The sequence below is a fragment of the Schistocerca cancellata genome, unplaced genomic scaffold (assembly GCF_023864275.1).
Source record: "Schistocerca cancellata isolate TAMUIC-IGC-003103 unplaced genomic scaffold, iqSchCanc2.1 HiC_scaffold_414, whole genome shotgun sequence".
NCBI lineage: Eukaryota > Metazoa > Arthropoda > Insecta > Orthoptera > Acrididae > Schistocerca > Schistocerca cancellata.
The window spans coordinates 40,834-55,984 of record NW_026046431.1 but is presented as its reverse complement, the minus strand read 5'-3'; the positions used below and the strand labels follow the sequence as shown (position 1 = coordinate 55,984).

The 15,151-nt window shown below is 48.7% G+C and overlaps 20 non-coding genes across 20 annotated transcripts; all 20 read left to right on the top strand.

The window, feature by feature from the left end:
* Positions 1 to 4,080: 4,080 nt before the first annotated feature.
* Trnaf-gaa (transfer RNA phenylalanine (anticodon GAA)) lies at positions 4,081 to 4,153 on the top strand. Its single transcript has one exon. It is a non-coding gene; the product is annotated as a tRNA-Phe (tRNA).
* Positions 4,154 to 4,692: 539 nt separating this feature from the next.
* Trnak-uuu (transfer RNA lysine (anticodon UUU)) lies at positions 4,693 to 4,765 on the top strand. Its single transcript has one exon. It is a non-coding gene; the product is annotated as a tRNA-Lys (tRNA).
* Positions 4,766 to 4,903: 138 nt separating this feature from the next.
* Positions 4,904 to 4,985, top strand: Trnas-cga (transfer RNA serine (anticodon CGA)). The gene has a single exon. It is a non-coding gene; the product is annotated as a tRNA-Ser (tRNA).
* A 696-nt stretch (positions 4,986 to 5,681) lies between these two features.
* Positions 5,682 to 5,763, top strand: Trnas-uga (transfer RNA serine (anticodon UGA)). Its single transcript has one exon. It is a non-coding gene; the product is annotated as a tRNA-Ser (tRNA).
* Positions 5,764 to 6,374: 611 nt separating this feature from the next.
* On the top strand, positions 6,375 to 6,447 carry Trnaf-gaa (transfer RNA phenylalanine (anticodon GAA)). The gene has a single exon. It is a non-coding gene; the product is annotated as a tRNA-Phe (tRNA).
* Positions 6,448 to 6,986: 539 nt separating this feature from the next.
* Trnak-uuu (transfer RNA lysine (anticodon UUU)) lies at positions 6,987 to 7,059 on the top strand. The gene has a single exon. It is a non-coding gene; the product is annotated as a tRNA-Lys (tRNA).
* A 138-nt stretch (positions 7,060 to 7,197) lies between these two features.
* Positions 7,198 to 7,279, top strand: Trnas-cga (transfer RNA serine (anticodon CGA)). The gene has a single exon. It is a non-coding gene; the product is annotated as a tRNA-Ser (tRNA).
* A 696-nt stretch (positions 7,280 to 7,975) lies between these two features.
* Positions 7,976 to 8,057, top strand: Trnas-uga (transfer RNA serine (anticodon UGA)). The gene has a single exon. It is a non-coding gene; the product is annotated as a tRNA-Ser (tRNA).
* A 611-nt stretch (positions 8,058 to 8,668) lies between these two features.
* On the top strand, positions 8,669 to 8,741 carry Trnaf-gaa (transfer RNA phenylalanine (anticodon GAA)). The gene has a single exon. It is a non-coding gene; the product is annotated as a tRNA-Phe (tRNA).
* Positions 8,742 to 9,280: 539 nt separating this feature from the next.
* On the top strand, positions 9,281 to 9,353 carry Trnak-uuu (transfer RNA lysine (anticodon UUU)). The gene has a single exon. It is a non-coding gene; the product is annotated as a tRNA-Lys (tRNA).
* Positions 9,354 to 9,491: 138 nt separating this feature from the next.
* Trnas-cga (transfer RNA serine (anticodon CGA)) lies at positions 9,492 to 9,573 on the top strand. Its single transcript has one exon. It is a non-coding gene; the product is annotated as a tRNA-Ser (tRNA).
* A 696-nt stretch (positions 9,574 to 10,269) lies between these two features.
* Trnas-uga (transfer RNA serine (anticodon UGA)) lies at positions 10,270 to 10,351 on the top strand. Its single transcript has one exon. It is a non-coding gene; the product is annotated as a tRNA-Ser (tRNA).
* Positions 10,352 to 10,962: 611 nt separating this feature from the next.
* On the top strand, positions 10,963 to 11,035 carry Trnaf-gaa (transfer RNA phenylalanine (anticodon GAA)). The gene has a single exon. It is a non-coding gene; the product is annotated as a tRNA-Phe (tRNA).
* A 539-nt stretch (positions 11,036 to 11,574) lies between these two features.
* Positions 11,575 to 11,647, top strand: Trnak-uuu (transfer RNA lysine (anticodon UUU)). The gene has a single exon. It is a non-coding gene; the product is annotated as a tRNA-Lys (tRNA).
* A 138-nt stretch (positions 11,648 to 11,785) lies between these two features.
* On the top strand, positions 11,786 to 11,867 carry Trnas-cga (transfer RNA serine (anticodon CGA)). The gene has a single exon. It is a non-coding gene; the product is annotated as a tRNA-Ser (tRNA).
* A 696-nt stretch (positions 11,868 to 12,563) lies between these two features.
* Positions 12,564 to 12,645, top strand: Trnas-uga (transfer RNA serine (anticodon UGA)). The gene has a single exon. It is a non-coding gene; the product is annotated as a tRNA-Ser (tRNA).
* Positions 12,646 to 13,256: 611 nt separating this feature from the next.
* Trnaf-gaa (transfer RNA phenylalanine (anticodon GAA)) lies at positions 13,257 to 13,329 on the top strand. The gene has a single exon. It is a non-coding gene; the product is annotated as a tRNA-Phe (tRNA).
* Positions 13,330 to 13,868: 539 nt separating this feature from the next.
* Trnak-uuu (transfer RNA lysine (anticodon UUU)) lies at positions 13,869 to 13,941 on the top strand. Its single transcript has one exon. It is a non-coding gene; the product is annotated as a tRNA-Lys (tRNA).
* A 138-nt stretch (positions 13,942 to 14,079) lies between these two features.
* On the top strand, positions 14,080 to 14,161 carry Trnas-cga (transfer RNA serine (anticodon CGA)). The gene has a single exon. It is a non-coding gene; the product is annotated as a tRNA-Ser (tRNA).
* A 696-nt stretch (positions 14,162 to 14,857) lies between these two features.
* Positions 14,858 to 14,939, top strand: Trnas-uga (transfer RNA serine (anticodon UGA)). The gene has a single exon. It is a non-coding gene; the product is annotated as a tRNA-Ser (tRNA).
* The last annotated feature ends 212 nt before the right edge of the window (positions 14,940 to 15,151 follow it).

Genomic DNA, 15,151 nt, shown 5'->3' with positions numbered 1-15,151 from the left:
CGCCTTATCATTGGTGGTGATTTTAATTGTGTCTTATCCCGGAAAGATCAGTCCCCGAATTTTAATTATTCGCCTGCATTAAAGCGCCTCGTGACCGACTTACAACTTAAAGATGTGTGGGAAATTCGGTACCCGACATTGGTACGCTTCACTCACATCGTCGCGAATTCCTGTAGCAGAATCGACAGGATTTATGTTTCCGACGTTTTCGAGAATGATTTATTAAAAGTAGAGACGATCCCCTCCAGTTTCTCCGATCACTGTGGTGTCATCGCGTGCCTGAAATTACTTCCACAACCCACACGATGGTATAAAAATCAATGGACCCTGAATGTGTCATTGTTAACGGATGTTGAGCTAGAGGAGGGGGTGCGTCGAGCTTGGGAGCAGTGCTTGCGCGCTACTGACAAGTTTCGTAGCACTATAGAGTGGTGGACTCTGCAGGCAAAGCCGAAACTGCGAAATGTCATCATGTACTTCGGAATTGAAAGGGCGGCGGAGATCAAAAAGACGATGGAATTTTATTACACAATCTTACGGGACCTGTACGATCGTGCAGACGCGACGACCACCAGAATCGACGACATTCGGAAAATAAAGGCAAAATTAATCAGTCTGAAGAGGATGCAACTGGACGGCCTTAAGATAAAATCTAAAGTGACGTCGGTTCGAGATGATGAAGCAGCCGCTCTGTACCACCTCGTCAAACATACACGGAACAGGAGGCGGACTTTTATTGACGCCCTGAAACTTGAGGATGGAACAACGGTTGACACTCAGCGAGAGATTGTCAAAGCTCTGCACGACTATTTTGTCAACACCTACGCATCAGCGGCTCTCCACGACGACTGCTATGATGGACTGTTTAGTGCCATTTCATCTACCGTAACTAGAGAAGACAATGACTCTATTTCGTTAGCCTTCAGTAATAAAGATGTATTGGAGGTCGTCTGCAGTTCGCCGATTCGGAAATCCCCTGGCCCTGATGGCTTACCTGTTGAATTTTACAGGCACTATTGGCACATTATCGGGGACAAAATTACTCAAGTCGTGAACGAAGTCTTGCAAGGAACGTCTGTCCCACCCGTCTTTAAGGAATGTAAAATTGTGCTTCTCCCTAAAAGCAGAGGTACTAAAACTATCACCAATTTCCGCCCAATCTCGTTGTTAAACTCTGATTATAAGATCGTGGCTCGCGCAATTAACATGAGACTCATGCCACTCACTGCTAAAATCATTGGCCAACAGCAGACATGTGCCTTCAGGAGAACAATTCTGCAAACGGCTGCTTTTTACAGAGACGTCATTGCTTTAACGAACGCTGGTAACATGAAATGTGGGCTGATCTTTCTTGATTTCTTTAAAGCTTTTGATCTCGTAAATCACGCGTACCTCCTCGAGACTATGCAAAGATTGGGTTTCTCTCAGAACACGATTGCCATGATTCAGAACGTGGCCATGGGAATCACTGCCAAACTTTCTGTCAACTCACAACTGACGCGACCAATACAAATCAACAGAGGGGTTCCACAAGGGAGCCCCTTGTCCATGTTGCTTTTTGTACTCTCCCTTGAACCTCTGTTACAACAGTTGCAGACGAAACTCACTGGGATTACGATTTCTGGGGTAAAAGGTGTAATCGGAGCTTATGCCGACGATGTGGGTGTGGTGATTCGCAATGTAGCTGATGTCACCATATTAGCGGCTGAACTTCGGAACTACTGTTTGGCGTCAGGGGCGCAGTTAAATGAACAAAAAACCAAATTTCTGAACCTCTGTGGCCTCCAGCATTTACGGGTTGATTATGCTACAACAGTCAGAGTACACAAGGCTCTGGGGATCGTGTTGACGGCCTCCTCTCTAAAGATGATAGCGGCTAACTGGCGGGATGTTGCACGTAAAATACATGGTGCCCTGATTGATAATTACCATCGCAGCCTCAACCAATTTGATCGCATTCAACTTATCAACGCCTGTATTTTATCAAAAGCCTACTACATGGCGCAGCTTCTGCCGCTCCCTGCAGTAATTGCTCGAAACATTATGTCGAAGATAACAAATTTTATTTGGCGCGGGGAAATTTTTCGAGTATCTGCCACAACTGCAACACTCCACCCCCTAAACGGAGGGATGGGCTTAGTCGACATCAAGAAAAAGGCAGCAGCTCTCTATGTCACACGGACGGTCTCTATCATTAACAATTACCCTTCGGGCATTACGGCGCAATTATTCACTGCCGTCAGGCCGCCAAGTCTTGACCCCCCGCTGAACATTCAGACCATCAGTTACAAGCTGAAATACATCCGAGATTATTACCTTGCACGCAGCTACATTAGTCAAGAGCTCTTAAATTCTCGACACTTAGCGGCTCCAGCAATATTGGCATACTGGCGACAACACGAAGGACCGAATCCAATTGTTACGAAGTACAGTGGCATCAACTGGGATATAGTATGGCGTAATGTCAGTTCCAGTGTCCTTACTTCCGCCGCTCGAACTGCATGGTACAAAGCAATCAATGATGTGATTAGCACCAATGAGAGGCTACATAAAATCGGACTCAGTGATACACCTCTCTGCCATAGCTGTCAACTGGTGGATACCGTTATGCACCGTTATACCTGCGGAGAACGTGCACGGAATTGGGGCTGGCTGAGAGAAAAAATAGCCATTATTACCAGGACTACAACCACCAACATACCTTCAACTATGTTGTCTCGACCCGACGTGCGATATTATCCGCCGGCGAAAAATAACGTCGTTATGTGGTTGTTGGGCAACTATTCCAGCTATGTTTTTAATAAACTTGGTGGCGACGATCACTTGGAATTCAAGATGATTATGGACATTGAATTCGCGAAAACCTTCAGATATCCTAATCATGGCAACCTTTTCGGCAATATGCTTAAAATAATATTTAATAGAATGGGTATAGGGTAAGATATGTGAGTCTAAGGGGGTGGGCCAGGGCCGCGGGACACCAGTAGTGCCGCGAAGAGGCCCCACTGCTTCTGTCTCTCGTGTACTGGTTCCCACCCCCCCCCCCCCCTCTTCGCAGACAACACTCCAGTACACTGGAAACTGAGGATATTTCTTGGGTTAGTACCGGAGCCATTTTTTTCTAATTTTCTCCAGAAGTAACGACACACAGCAAAGAAGTGTGTTTTAATTGTTGATTTCCATTTCCTTTTTATTGTCAATGCTGGCTCCAGGAAAAAAAAAAACAAAAAAAAAAAAAAAAAGTGGTTAAAAAAAAAGTCGGTAGAGCATGAGACTCTTAATCTCAGGGTAAAAAAAAAAAAAAAAAAAGTGGTTAAGGCAAAAAAAAAAAAAAATGGATAAGGCGTTGGACTTCGGATCCGAAGATTGCAGGTTCGAAAAAAAAAAAAAAAAAAAAAAAAGTGGTTAAGGCGTCTGACTTGAAATCAGATTCCCTCTGGGAGCGTAGGTTCGAGTCCTGCCGACTGCGCAAATTTTCTCGCTCTCAAAGGGCGGACGTTCAGCTGCATCCTAGCAGTTGTGTCACTACTAAACACGTGGGTCACCAGCAATGTGCAGTGTTATTTGATCCAGGGCGCAGCGTTACAGTCGCGCCCAGAAGCCGCAGCTCATCTCCTCGTCTCACAGCCGTCCACCAGGTGTTAGTACAAGTGGTGCCTCACTGGGCAGTGCAGATGTGTCCAGTTTAGCTTGCAGACGATGACGTGTAGCAATTTATGAGCTAACGCAAGTTGAATGTTTTACCGTGTGTATCTGCTAGATACTGCCTCTCATATGGTGGAGAGGCTCACTCCTTCTTGTGTCTCGTTCTCTGCACACGAGTTGCCCCTGGCTTCGATATAGCACGGGTTTTCTAGCGTCAGCGTGGCGTCACGTCAAGTCAGCGAAGTCAATATTACACGAATCGAGTCGACATGTTTGCTTGTTACGATGACGGAAGCAGAAGAAATGTGTGTGGAACTTCACTGCATTGGCTGCTCGCCTTTCAGCGTCCCTGTGTCTTATCAGACGAAGGTGACTGTGAAATTGGCAACGAGGCAGAGGTTAACGAACACATGCGAATGGCGGCTTTCAACGTCGGCCGAAATAGCTCAGTTGGGAGAGCGTTAGACTGAAGATCTAAAGGTCCCTGGTTCGATCCCGGGTTTCGGCAGGTATTCGTTTTGATGCGACGCCAATGGAATTACCCTGCGTTTGTGATAATGCAACTACCGCTGGCAACAAAAATGACTCTCTCCTGTAGCTGTTGTGGTTGTCTAGTGCATGCCATAAGAGGAACTCACTAGACAACTAACTCCCTTAGAAGCAAAAGAATTAAAAATATCCTACCGACTGCATTCCTTTTTCTGTGTCAGGTGGTGAAGAACGTCTTCAACGGAATCGTGAAATGAGCGAAAACGTGGAAAACATTGCATTCGAAATGCTTGTGAATTTTCCAATTGCCCAGTGATTGTCGACAAAACACGTAAATTCTCTGCTCCAACGTATGAGACGTAACAACTGGTGCAATTTGTTGTTGCATCGTGTGCCAGCAGTCTTCGATAGTGTGTTACGAGCTTAGCGCGATAGGCTTGTAGGCAGCATTTAGGCGACGTTTTATTAGTAACGGCCCCATGCAGCGATTGCACAACAGTAAAGGACATGAGTCAATGTATAGTTGTGCATCGTGTGAGGTTTTGCAGGCTCGTGTGAGCCCGGATAGCTCAGTCGGTAGAGCATTAGGCTTTTAACCTAAGGGTCCAGGGTTCAAGTCCCTGTCCGGGCGGAAATTTTAATACTTTGGTAGCGATTCGTCTGGTAGCGGTGGAAACGCTACGGAAAATAATGCAGCTACGCCGTTTTCTGACACCACAGTGCTTGAAACGGTAGCAGTTGTATGTGTCGGGAGAGCACCGCGCTAACGGCAGTCGTGGCCGAGTGGTTAAGGCGTCTGACTCGAAATCAGATTCCCCCTGGGAGCGTAGGTTCGAATCCTACCGGCTGCGTGCGGTTTTACGTAAAGAGGAGCAAACATTTTCGCACACATGTGACATGCTTGGGCGAATGCGGGTGCAAACCAGTGACGCCATTCTCAACAAGACGAAAATTTCCGTTTTAAGAATACTGAGTTTTCGCGACGACCGCTGCTTACTGTGGCTATCGGTTCACCTCGCACTGACGCTGGGACTGCAGAAAGCCGTCGCTGATATCGTGAGTACACAGATGTGCTCGAAAGTGTTGGACAGAGCGAACATTTCATTTTCTTTTTAAGAATCGCAATTTCAATCATTCGAGTGCGGCAAAAGCAGTGGTGCAGCGTTTCTTTTCTTAAGATCTCGCAGCTGCTTGTAGGTATGTCCATCGTTTTAAGACGACAGAAAACTAGCGTCAGCGGTGCGTCAGTGGGAAGTCGGTGAAGTCGCCATTGGAGCCATAAGCCAGTAATTACGAAATGCGAATCACTCGCACACCACGCAGCTGTTCGATAATGCTCGTGCGTGGGCCCGCATAGCTGAGTCGGTAGAGCGTTAGGTTTTCCACCAAACGGTCCTGGGTTCAAGTCCCTGTCTAGGCGAAAATTAATACACTTTCTTAACGGCTAATGGAAACCCTACAGGAAAGAGCGAGGCAACGCCGTCTTCTGCCATCAGATTGCGTCTAAGGATGGCGGTTTCACTTGTCGGGAGTCGCTTCCGCCACCGGCAGTCGTGGCCGAGTGGTTAAGGCGTCTGACTTGAAATCAGATTCCCTCTGGGAGCGTAGGTTCGAGTCCTGCCGACTGCGCAAATTTTCTCGCTCTCAAAGGGCGGACGTTCAGCTGCATCCTAGCAGTTGTGTCACTACTAAACACGTGGGTCACCAGCAATGTGCAGTGTTATTTGATCCAGGGCGCAGCGTTACAGTCGCGCCCAGAAGCCGCAGCTCATCTCCTCGTCTCACAGCCGTCCACCAGGTGTTAGTACAAGTGGTGCCTCACTGGGCAGTGCAGATGTGTCCAGTTTAGCTTGCAGACGATGACGTGTAGCAATTTATGAGCTAACGCAAGTTGAATGTTTTACCGTGTGTATCTGCTAGATACTGCCTCTCATATGGTGGAGAGGCTCACTCCTTCTTGTGTCTCGTTCTCTGCACACGAGTTGCCCCTGGCTTCGATATAGCACGGGTTTTCTAGCGTCAGCGTGGCGTCACGTCAAGTCAGCGAAGTCAATATTACACGAATCGAGTCGACATGTTTGCTTGTTACGATGACGGAAGCAGAAGAAATGTGTGTGGAACTTCACTGCATTGGCTGCTCGCCTTTCAGCGTCCCTGTGTCTTATCAGACGAAGGTGACTGTGAAATTGGCAACGAGGCAGAGGTTAACGAACACATGCGAATGGCGGCTTTCAACGTCGGCCGAAATAGCTCAGTTGGGAGAGCGTTAGACTGAAGATCTAAAGGTCCCTGGTTCGATCCCGGGTTTCGGCAGGTATTCGTTTTGATGCGACGCCAATGGAATTACCCTGCGTTTGTGATAATGCAACTACCGCTGGCAACAAAAATGACTCTCTCCTGTAGCTGTTGTGGTTGTCTAGTGCATGCCATAAGAGGAACTCACTAGACAACTAACTCCCTTAGAAGCAAAAGAATTAAAAATATCCTACCGACTGCATTCCTTTTTCTGTGTCAGGTGGTGAAGAACGTCTTCAACGGAATCGTGAAATGAGCGAAAACGTGGAAAACATTGCATTCGAAATGCTTGTGAATTTTCCAATTGCCCAGTGATTGTCGACAAAACACGTAAATTCTCTGCTCCAACGTATGAGACGTAACAACTGGTGCAATTTGTTGTTGCATCGTGTGCCAGCAGTCTTCGATAGTGTGTTACGAGCTTAGCGCGATAGGCTTGTAGGCAGCATTTAGGCGACGTTTTATTAGTAACGGCCCCATGCAGCGATTGCACAACAGTAAAGGACATGAGTCAATGTATAGTTGTGCATCGTGTGAGGTTTTGCAGGCTCGTGTGAGCCCGGATAGCTCAGTCGGTAGAGCATTAGGCTTTTAACCTAAGGGTCCAGGGTTCAAGTCCCTGTCCGGGCGGAAATTTTAATACTTTGGTAGCGATTCGTCTGGTAGCGGTGGAAACGCTACGGAAAATAATGCAGCTACGCCGTTTTCTGACACCACAGTGCTTGAAACGGTAGCAGTTGTATGTGTCGGGAGAGCACCGCGCTAACGGCAGTCGTGGCCGAGTGGTTAAGGCGTCTGACTCGAAATCAGATTCCCCCTGGGAGCGTAGGTTCGAATCCTACCGGCTGCGTGCGGTTTTACGTAAAGAGGAGCAAACATTTTCGCACACATGTGACATGCTTGGGCGAATGCGGGTGCAAACCAGTGACGCCATTCTCAACAAGACGAAAATTTCCGTTTTAAGAATACTGAGTTTTCGCGACGACCGCTGCTTACTGTGGCTATCGGTTCACCTCGCACTGACGCTGGGACTGCAGAAAGCCGTCGCTGATATCGTGAGTACACAGATGTGCTCGAAAGTGTTGGACAGAGCGAACATTTCATTTTCTTTTTAAGAATCGCAATTTCAATCATTCGAGTGCGGCAAAAGCAGTGGTGCAGCGTTTCTTTTCTTAAGATCTCGCAGCTGCTTGTAGGTATGTCCATCGTTTTAAGACGACAGAAAACTAGCGTCAGCGGTGCGTCAGTGGGAAGTCGGTGAAGTCGCCATTGGAGCCATAAGCCAGTAATTACGAAATGCGAATCACTCGCACACCACGCAGCTGTACGATAATGCTCGTGCGTGGGCCCGCATAGCTGAGTCGGTAGAGCGTTAGGTTTTCCACCAAACGGTCCTGGGTTCAAGTCCCTGTCTAGGCGAAAATTAATACACTTTCTTAACGGCTAATGGAAACCCTACAGGAAAGAGCGAGGCAACGCCGTCTTCTGCCATCAGATTGCGTCTAAGGATGGCGGTTTCACTTGTCGGGAGTCGCTTCCGCCACCGGCAGTCGTGGCCGAGTGGTTAAGGCGTCTGACTTGAAATCAGATTCCCTCTGGGAGCGTAGGTTCGAGTCCTGCCGACTGCGCAAATTTTCTCGCTCTCAAAGGGCGGACGTTCAGCTGCATCCTAGCAGTTGTGTCACTACTAAACACGTGGGTCACCAGCAATGTGCAGTGTTATTTGATCCAGGGCGCAGCGTTACAGTCGCGCCCAGAAGCCGCAGCTCATCTCCTCGTCTCACAGCCGTCCACCAGGTGTTAGTACAAGTGGTGCCTCACTGGGCAGTGCAGATGTGTCCAGTTTAGCTTGCAGACGATGACGTGTAGCAATTTATGAGCTAACGCAAGTTGAATGTTTTACCGTGTGTATCTGCTAGATACTGCCTCTCATATGGTGGAGAGGCTCACTCCTTCTTGTGTCTCGTTCTCTGCACACGAGTTGCCCCTGGCTTCGATATAGCACGGGTTTTCTAGCGTCAGCGTGGCGTCACGTCAAGTCAGCGAAGTCAATATTACACGAATCGAGTCGACATGTTTGCTTGTTACGATGACGGAAGCAGAAGAAATGTGTGTGGAACTTCACTGCATTGGCTGCTCGCCTTTCAGCGTCCCTGTGTCTTATCAGACGAAGGTGACTGTGAAATTGGCAACGAGGCAGAGGTTAACGAACACATGCGAATGGCGGCTTTCAACGTCGGCCGAAATAGCTCAGTTGGGAGAGCGTTAGACTGAAGATCTAAAGGTCCCTGGTTCGATCCCGGGTTTCGGCAGGTATTCGTTTTGATGCGACGCCAATGGAATTACCCTGCGTTTGTGATAATGCAACTACCGCTGGCAACAAAAATGACTCTCTCCTGTAGCTGTTGTGGTTGTCTAGTGCATGCCATAAGAGGAACTCACTAGACAACTAACTCCCTTAGAAGCAAAAGAATTAAAAATATCCTACCGACTGCATTCCTTTTTCTGTGTCAGGTGGTGAAGAACGTCTTCAACGGAATCGTGAAATGAGCGAAAACGTGGAAAACATTGCATTCGAAATGCTTGTGAATTTTCCAATTGCCCAGTGATTGTCGACAAAACACGTAAATTCTCTGCTCCAACGTATGAGACGTAACAACTGGTGCAATTTGTTGTTGCATCGTGTGCCAGCAGTCTTCGATAGTGTGTTACGAGCTTAGCGCGATAGGCTTGTAGGCAGCATTTAGGCGACGTTTTATTAGTAACGGCCCCATGCAGCGATTGCACAACAGTAAAGGACATGAGTCAATGTATAGTTGTGCATCGTGTGAGGTTTTGCAGGCTCGTGTGAGCCCGGATAGCTCAGTCGGTAGAGCATTAGGCTTTTAACCTAAGGGTCCAGGGTTCAAGTCCCTGTCCGGGCGGAAATTTTAATACTTTGGTAGCGATTCGTCTGGTAGCGGTGGAAACGCTACGGAAAATAATGCAGCTACGCCGTTTTCTGACACCACAGTGCTTGAAACGGTAGCAGTTGTATGTGTCGGGAGAGCACCGCGCTAACGGCAGTCGTGGCCGAGTGGTTAAGGCGTCTGACTCGAAATCAGATTCCCCCTGGGAGCGTAGGTTCGAATCCTACCGGCTGCGTGCGGTTTTACGTAAAGAGGAGCAAACATTTTCGCACACATGTGACATGCTTGGGCGAATGCGGGTGCAAACCAGTGACGCCATTCTCAACAAGACGAAAATTTCCGTTTTAAGAATACTGAGTTTTCGCGACGACCGCTGCTTACTGTGGCTATCGGTTCACCTCGCACTGACGCTGGGACTGCAGAAAGCCGTCGCTGATATCGTGAGTACACAGATGTGCTCGAAAGTGTTGGACAGAGCGAACATTTCATTTTCTTTTTAAGAATCGCAATTTCAATCATTCGAGTGCGGCAAAAGCAGTGGTGCAGCGTTTCTTTTCTTAAGATCTCGCAGCTGCTTGTAGGTATGTCCATCGTTTTAAGACGACAGAAAACTAGCGTCAGCGGTGCGTCAGTGGGAAGTCGGTGAAGTCGCCATTGGAGCCATAAGCCAGTAATTACGAAATGCGAATCACTCGCACACCACGCAGCTGTTCGATAATGCTCGTGCGTGGGCCCGCATAGCTGAGTCGGTAGAGCGTTAGGTTTTCCACCAAACGGTCCTGGGTTCAAGTCCCTGTCTAGGCGAAAATTAATACACTTTCTTAACGGCTAATGGAAACCCTACAGGAAAGAGCGAGGCAACGCCGTCTTCTGCCATCAGATTGCGTCTAAGGATGGCGGTTTCACTTGTCGGGAGTCGCTTCCGCCACCGGCAGTCGTGGCCGAGTGGTTAAGGCGTCTGACTTGAAATCAGATTCCCTCTGGGAGCGTAGGTTCGAGTCCTGCCGACTGCGCAAATTTTCTCGCTCTCAAAGGGCGGACGTTCAGCTGCATCCTAGCAGTTGTGTCACTACTAAACACGTGGGTCACCAGCAATGTGCAGTGTTATTTGATCCAGGGCGCAGCGTTACAGTCGCGCCCAGAAGCCGCAGCTCATCTCCTCGTCTCACAGCCGTCCACCAGGTGTTAGTACAAGTGGTGCCTCACTGGGCAGTGCAGATGTGTCCAGTTTAGCTTGCAGACGATGACGTGTAGCAATTTATGAGCTAACGCAAGTTGAATGTTTTACCGTGTGTATCTGCTAGATACTGCCTCTCATATGGTGGAGAGGCTCACTCCTTCTTGTGTCTCGTTCTCTGCACACGAGTTGCCCCTGGCTTCGATATAGCACGGGTTTTCTAGCGTCAGCGTGGCGTCACGTCAAGTCAGCGAAGTCAATATTACACGAATCGAGTCGACATGTTTGCTTGTTACGATGACGGAAGCAGAAGAAATGTGTGTGGAACTTCACTGCATTGGCTGCTCGCCTTTCAGCGTCCCTGTGTCTTATCAGACGAAGGTGACTGTGAAATTGGCAACGAGGCAGAGGTTAACGAACACATGCGAATGGCGGCTTTCAACGTCGGCCGAAATAGCTCAGTTGGGAGAGCGTTAGACTGAAGATCTAAAGGTCCCTGGTTCGATCCCGGGTTTCGGCAGGTATTCGTTTTGATGCGACGCCAATGGAATTACCCTGCGTTTGTGATAATGCAACTACCGCTGGCAACAAAAATGACTCTCTCCTGTAGCTGTTGTGGTTGTCTAGTGCATGCCATAAGAGGAACTCACTAGACAACTAACTCCCTTAGAAGCAAAAGAATTAAAAATATCCTACCGACTGCATTCCTTTTTCTGTGTCAGGTGGTGAAGAACGTCTTCAACGGAATCGTGAAATGAGCGAAAACGTGGAAAACATTGCATTCGAAATGCTTGTGAATTTTCCAATTGCCCAGTGATTGTCGACAAAACACGTAAATTCTCTGCTCCAACGTATGAGACGTAACAACTGGTGCAATTTGTTGTTGCATCGTGTGCCAGCAGTCTTCGATAGTGTGTTACGAGCTTAGCGCGATAGGCTTGTAGGCAGCATTTAGGCGACGTTTTATTAGTAACGGCCCCATGCAGCGATTGCACAACAGTAAAGGACATGAGTCAATGTATAGTTGTGCATCGTGTGAGGTTTTGCAGGCTCGTGTGAGCCCGGATAGCTCAGTCGGTAGAGCATTAGGCTTTTAACCTAAGGGTCCAGGGTTCAAGTCCCTGTCCGGGCGGAAATTTTAATACTTTGGTAGCGATTCGTCTGGTAGCGGTGGAAACGCTACGGAAAATAATGCAGCTACGCCGTTTTCTGACACCACAGTGCTTGAAACGGTAGCAGTTGTATGTGTCGGGAGAGCACCGCGCTAACGGCAGTCGTGGCCGAGTGGTTAAGGCGTCTGACTCGAAATCAGATTCCCCCTGGGAGCGTAGGTTCGAATCCTACCGGCTGCGTGCGGTTTTACGTAAAGAGGAGCAAACATTTTCGCACACATGTGACATGCTTGGGCGAATGCGGGTGCAAACCAGTGACGCCATTCTCAACAAGACGAAAATTTCCGTTTTAAGAATACTGAGTTTTCGCGACGACCGCTGCTTACTGTGGCTATCGGTTCACCTCGCACTGACGCTGGGACTGCAGAAAGCCGTCGCTGATATCGTGAGTACACAGATGTGCTCGAAAGTGTTGGACAGAGCGAACATTTCATTTTCTTTTTAAGAATCGCAATTTCAATCATTCGAGTGCGGCAAAAGCAGTGGTGCAGCGTTTCTTTTCTTAAGATCTCGCAGCTGCTTGTAGGTATGTCCATCGTTTTAAGACGACAGAAAACTAGCGTCAGCGGTGCGTCAGTGGGAAGTCGGTGAAGTCGCCATTGGAGCCATAAGCCAGTAATTACGAAATGCGAATCACTCGCACACCACGCAGCTGTACGATAATGCTCGTGCGTGGGCCCGCATAGCTGAGTCGGTAGAGCGTTAGGTTTTCCACCAAACGGTCCTGGGTTCAAGTCCCTGTCTAGGCGAAAATTAATACACTTTCTTAACGGCTAATGGAAACCCTACAGGAAAGAGCGAGGCAACGCCGTCTTCTGCCATCAGATTGCGTCTAAGGATGGCGGTTTCACTTGTCGGGAGTCGCTTCCGCCACCGGCAGTCGTGGCCGAGTGGTTAAGGCGTCTGACTTGAAATCAGATTCCCTCTGGGAGCGTAGGTTCGAGTCCTGCCGACTGCGCAAATTTTCTCGCTCTCAAAGGGCGGACGTTCAGCTGCATCCTAGCAGTTGTGTCACTACTAAACACGTGGGTCACCAGCAATGTGCAGTGTTATTTGATCCAGGGCGCAGCGTTACAGTCGCGCCCAGAAGCCGCAGCTCATCTCCTCGTCTCACAGCCGTCCACCAGGTGTTAGTACAAGTGGTGCCTCACTGGGCAGTGCAGATGTGTCCAGTTTAGCTTGCAGACGATGACGTGTAGCAATTTATGAGCTAACGCAAGTTGAATGTTTTACCGTGTGTATCTGCTAGATACTGCCTCTCATATGGTGGAGAGGCTCACTCCTTCTTGTGTCTCGTTCTCTGCACACGAGTTGCCCCTGGCTTCGATATAGCACGGGTTTTCTAGCGTCAGCGTGGCGTCACGTCAAGTCAGCGAAGTCAATATTACACGAATCGAGTCGACATGTTTGCTTGTTACGATGACGGAAGCAGAAGAAATGTGTGTGGAACTTCACTGCATTGGCTGCTCGCCTTTCAGCGTCCCTGTGTCTTATCAGACGAAGGTGACTGTGAAATTGGCAACGAGGCAGAGGTTAACGAACACATGCGAATGGCGGCTTTCAACGTCGGCCGAAATAGCTCAGTTGGGAGAGCGTTAGACTGAAGATCTAAAGGTCCCTGGTTCGATCCCGGGTTTCGGCAGGTATTCGTTTTGATGCGACGCCAATGGAATTACCCTGCGTTTGTGATAATGCAACTACCGCTGGCAACAAAAATGACTCTCTCCTGTAGCTGTTGTGGTTGTCTAGTGCATGCCATAAGAGGAACTCACTAGACAACTAACTCCCTTAGAAGCAAAAGAATTAAAAATATCCTACCGACTGCATTCCTTTTTCTGTGTCAGGTGGTGAAGAACGTCTTCAACGGAATCGTGAAATGAGCGAAAACGTGGAAAACATTGCATTCGAAATGCTTGTGAATTTTCCAATTGCCCAGTGATTGTCGACAAAACACGTAAATTCTCTGCTCCAACGTATGAGACGTAACAACTGGTGCAATTTGTTGTTGCATCGTGTGCCAGCAGTCTTCGATAGTGTGTTACGAGCTTAGCGCGATAGGCTTGTAGGCAGCATTTAGGCGACGTTTTATTAGTAACGGCCCCATGCAGCGATTGCACAACAGTAAAGGACATGAGTCAATGTATAGTTGTGCATCGTGTGAGGTTTTGCAGGCTCGTGTGAGCCCGGATAGCTCAGTCGGTAGAGCATTAGGCTTTTAACCTAAGGGTCCAGGGTTCAAGTCCCTGTCCGGGCGGAAATTTTAATACTTTGGTAGCGATTCGTCTGGTAGCGGTGGAAACGCTACGGAAAATAATGCAGCTACGCCGTTTTCTGACACCACAGTGCTTGAAACGGTAGCAGTTGTATGTGTCGGGAGAGCACCGCGCTAACGGCAGTCGTGGCCGAGTGGTTAAGGCGTCTGACTCGAAATCAGATTCCCCCTGGGAGCGTAGGTTCGAATCCTACCGGCTGCGTGCGGTTTTACGTAAAGAGGAGCAAACATTTTCGCACACATGTGACATGCTTGGGCGAATGCGGGTGCAAACCAGTGACGCCATTCTCAACAAGACGAAAATTTCCGTTTTAAGAATACTGAGTTTTCGCGACGACCGCTGCTTACTGTGGCTATCGGTTCACCTCGCACTGACGCTGGGACTGCAGAAAGCCGTCGCTGATATCGTGAGTACACAGATGTGCTCGAAAGTGTTGGACAGAGCGAACATTTCATTTTCTTTTTAAGAATCGCAATTTCAATCATTCGAGTGCGGCAAAAGCAGTGGTGCAGCGTTTCTTTTCTTAAGATCTCGCAGCTGCTTGTAGGTATGTCCATCGTTTTAAGACGACAGAAAACTAGCGTCAGCGGTGCGTCAGTGGGAAGTCGGTGAAGTCGCCATTGGAGCCATAAGCCAGTAATTACGAAATGCGAATCACTCGCACACCACGCAGCTGTACGATAATGCTCGTGCGTGGGCCCGCATAGCTGAGTCGGTAGAGCGTTAGGTTTTCCACCAAACGGTCCTGGGTTCAAGTCCCTGTCTAGGCGAAAATTAATACACTTTCTTAACGGCTAATGGAAACCCTACAGGAAAGAGCGAGGCAACGCCGTCTTCTGCCATCAGATTGCGTCTAAGGATGGCGGTTTCACTTGTCGGGAGTCGCTTCCGCCACCGGCAGTCGTGGCCGAGTGGTTAAGGCGTCTGACTTGAAATCAGATTCCCTCTGGGAGCGTAGGTTCGAGTCCTGCCGACTGCGCAAATTTTCTCGCTCTCAAAGGGCGGACGTTCAGCTGCATCCTAGCAGTTGTGTCACTACTAAACACGTGGGTCACCAGCAATGTGCAGTGTTATTTGATCCAGGGCGCAGCGTTACAGTCGCGCCCAGAAGCCGCAGCTCATCTCCTCGTCTCACAGCCGTCCACCAGGTGTTAGTACAAGTGGTGCCTCACTGGGCAGTGCAGATGTGTC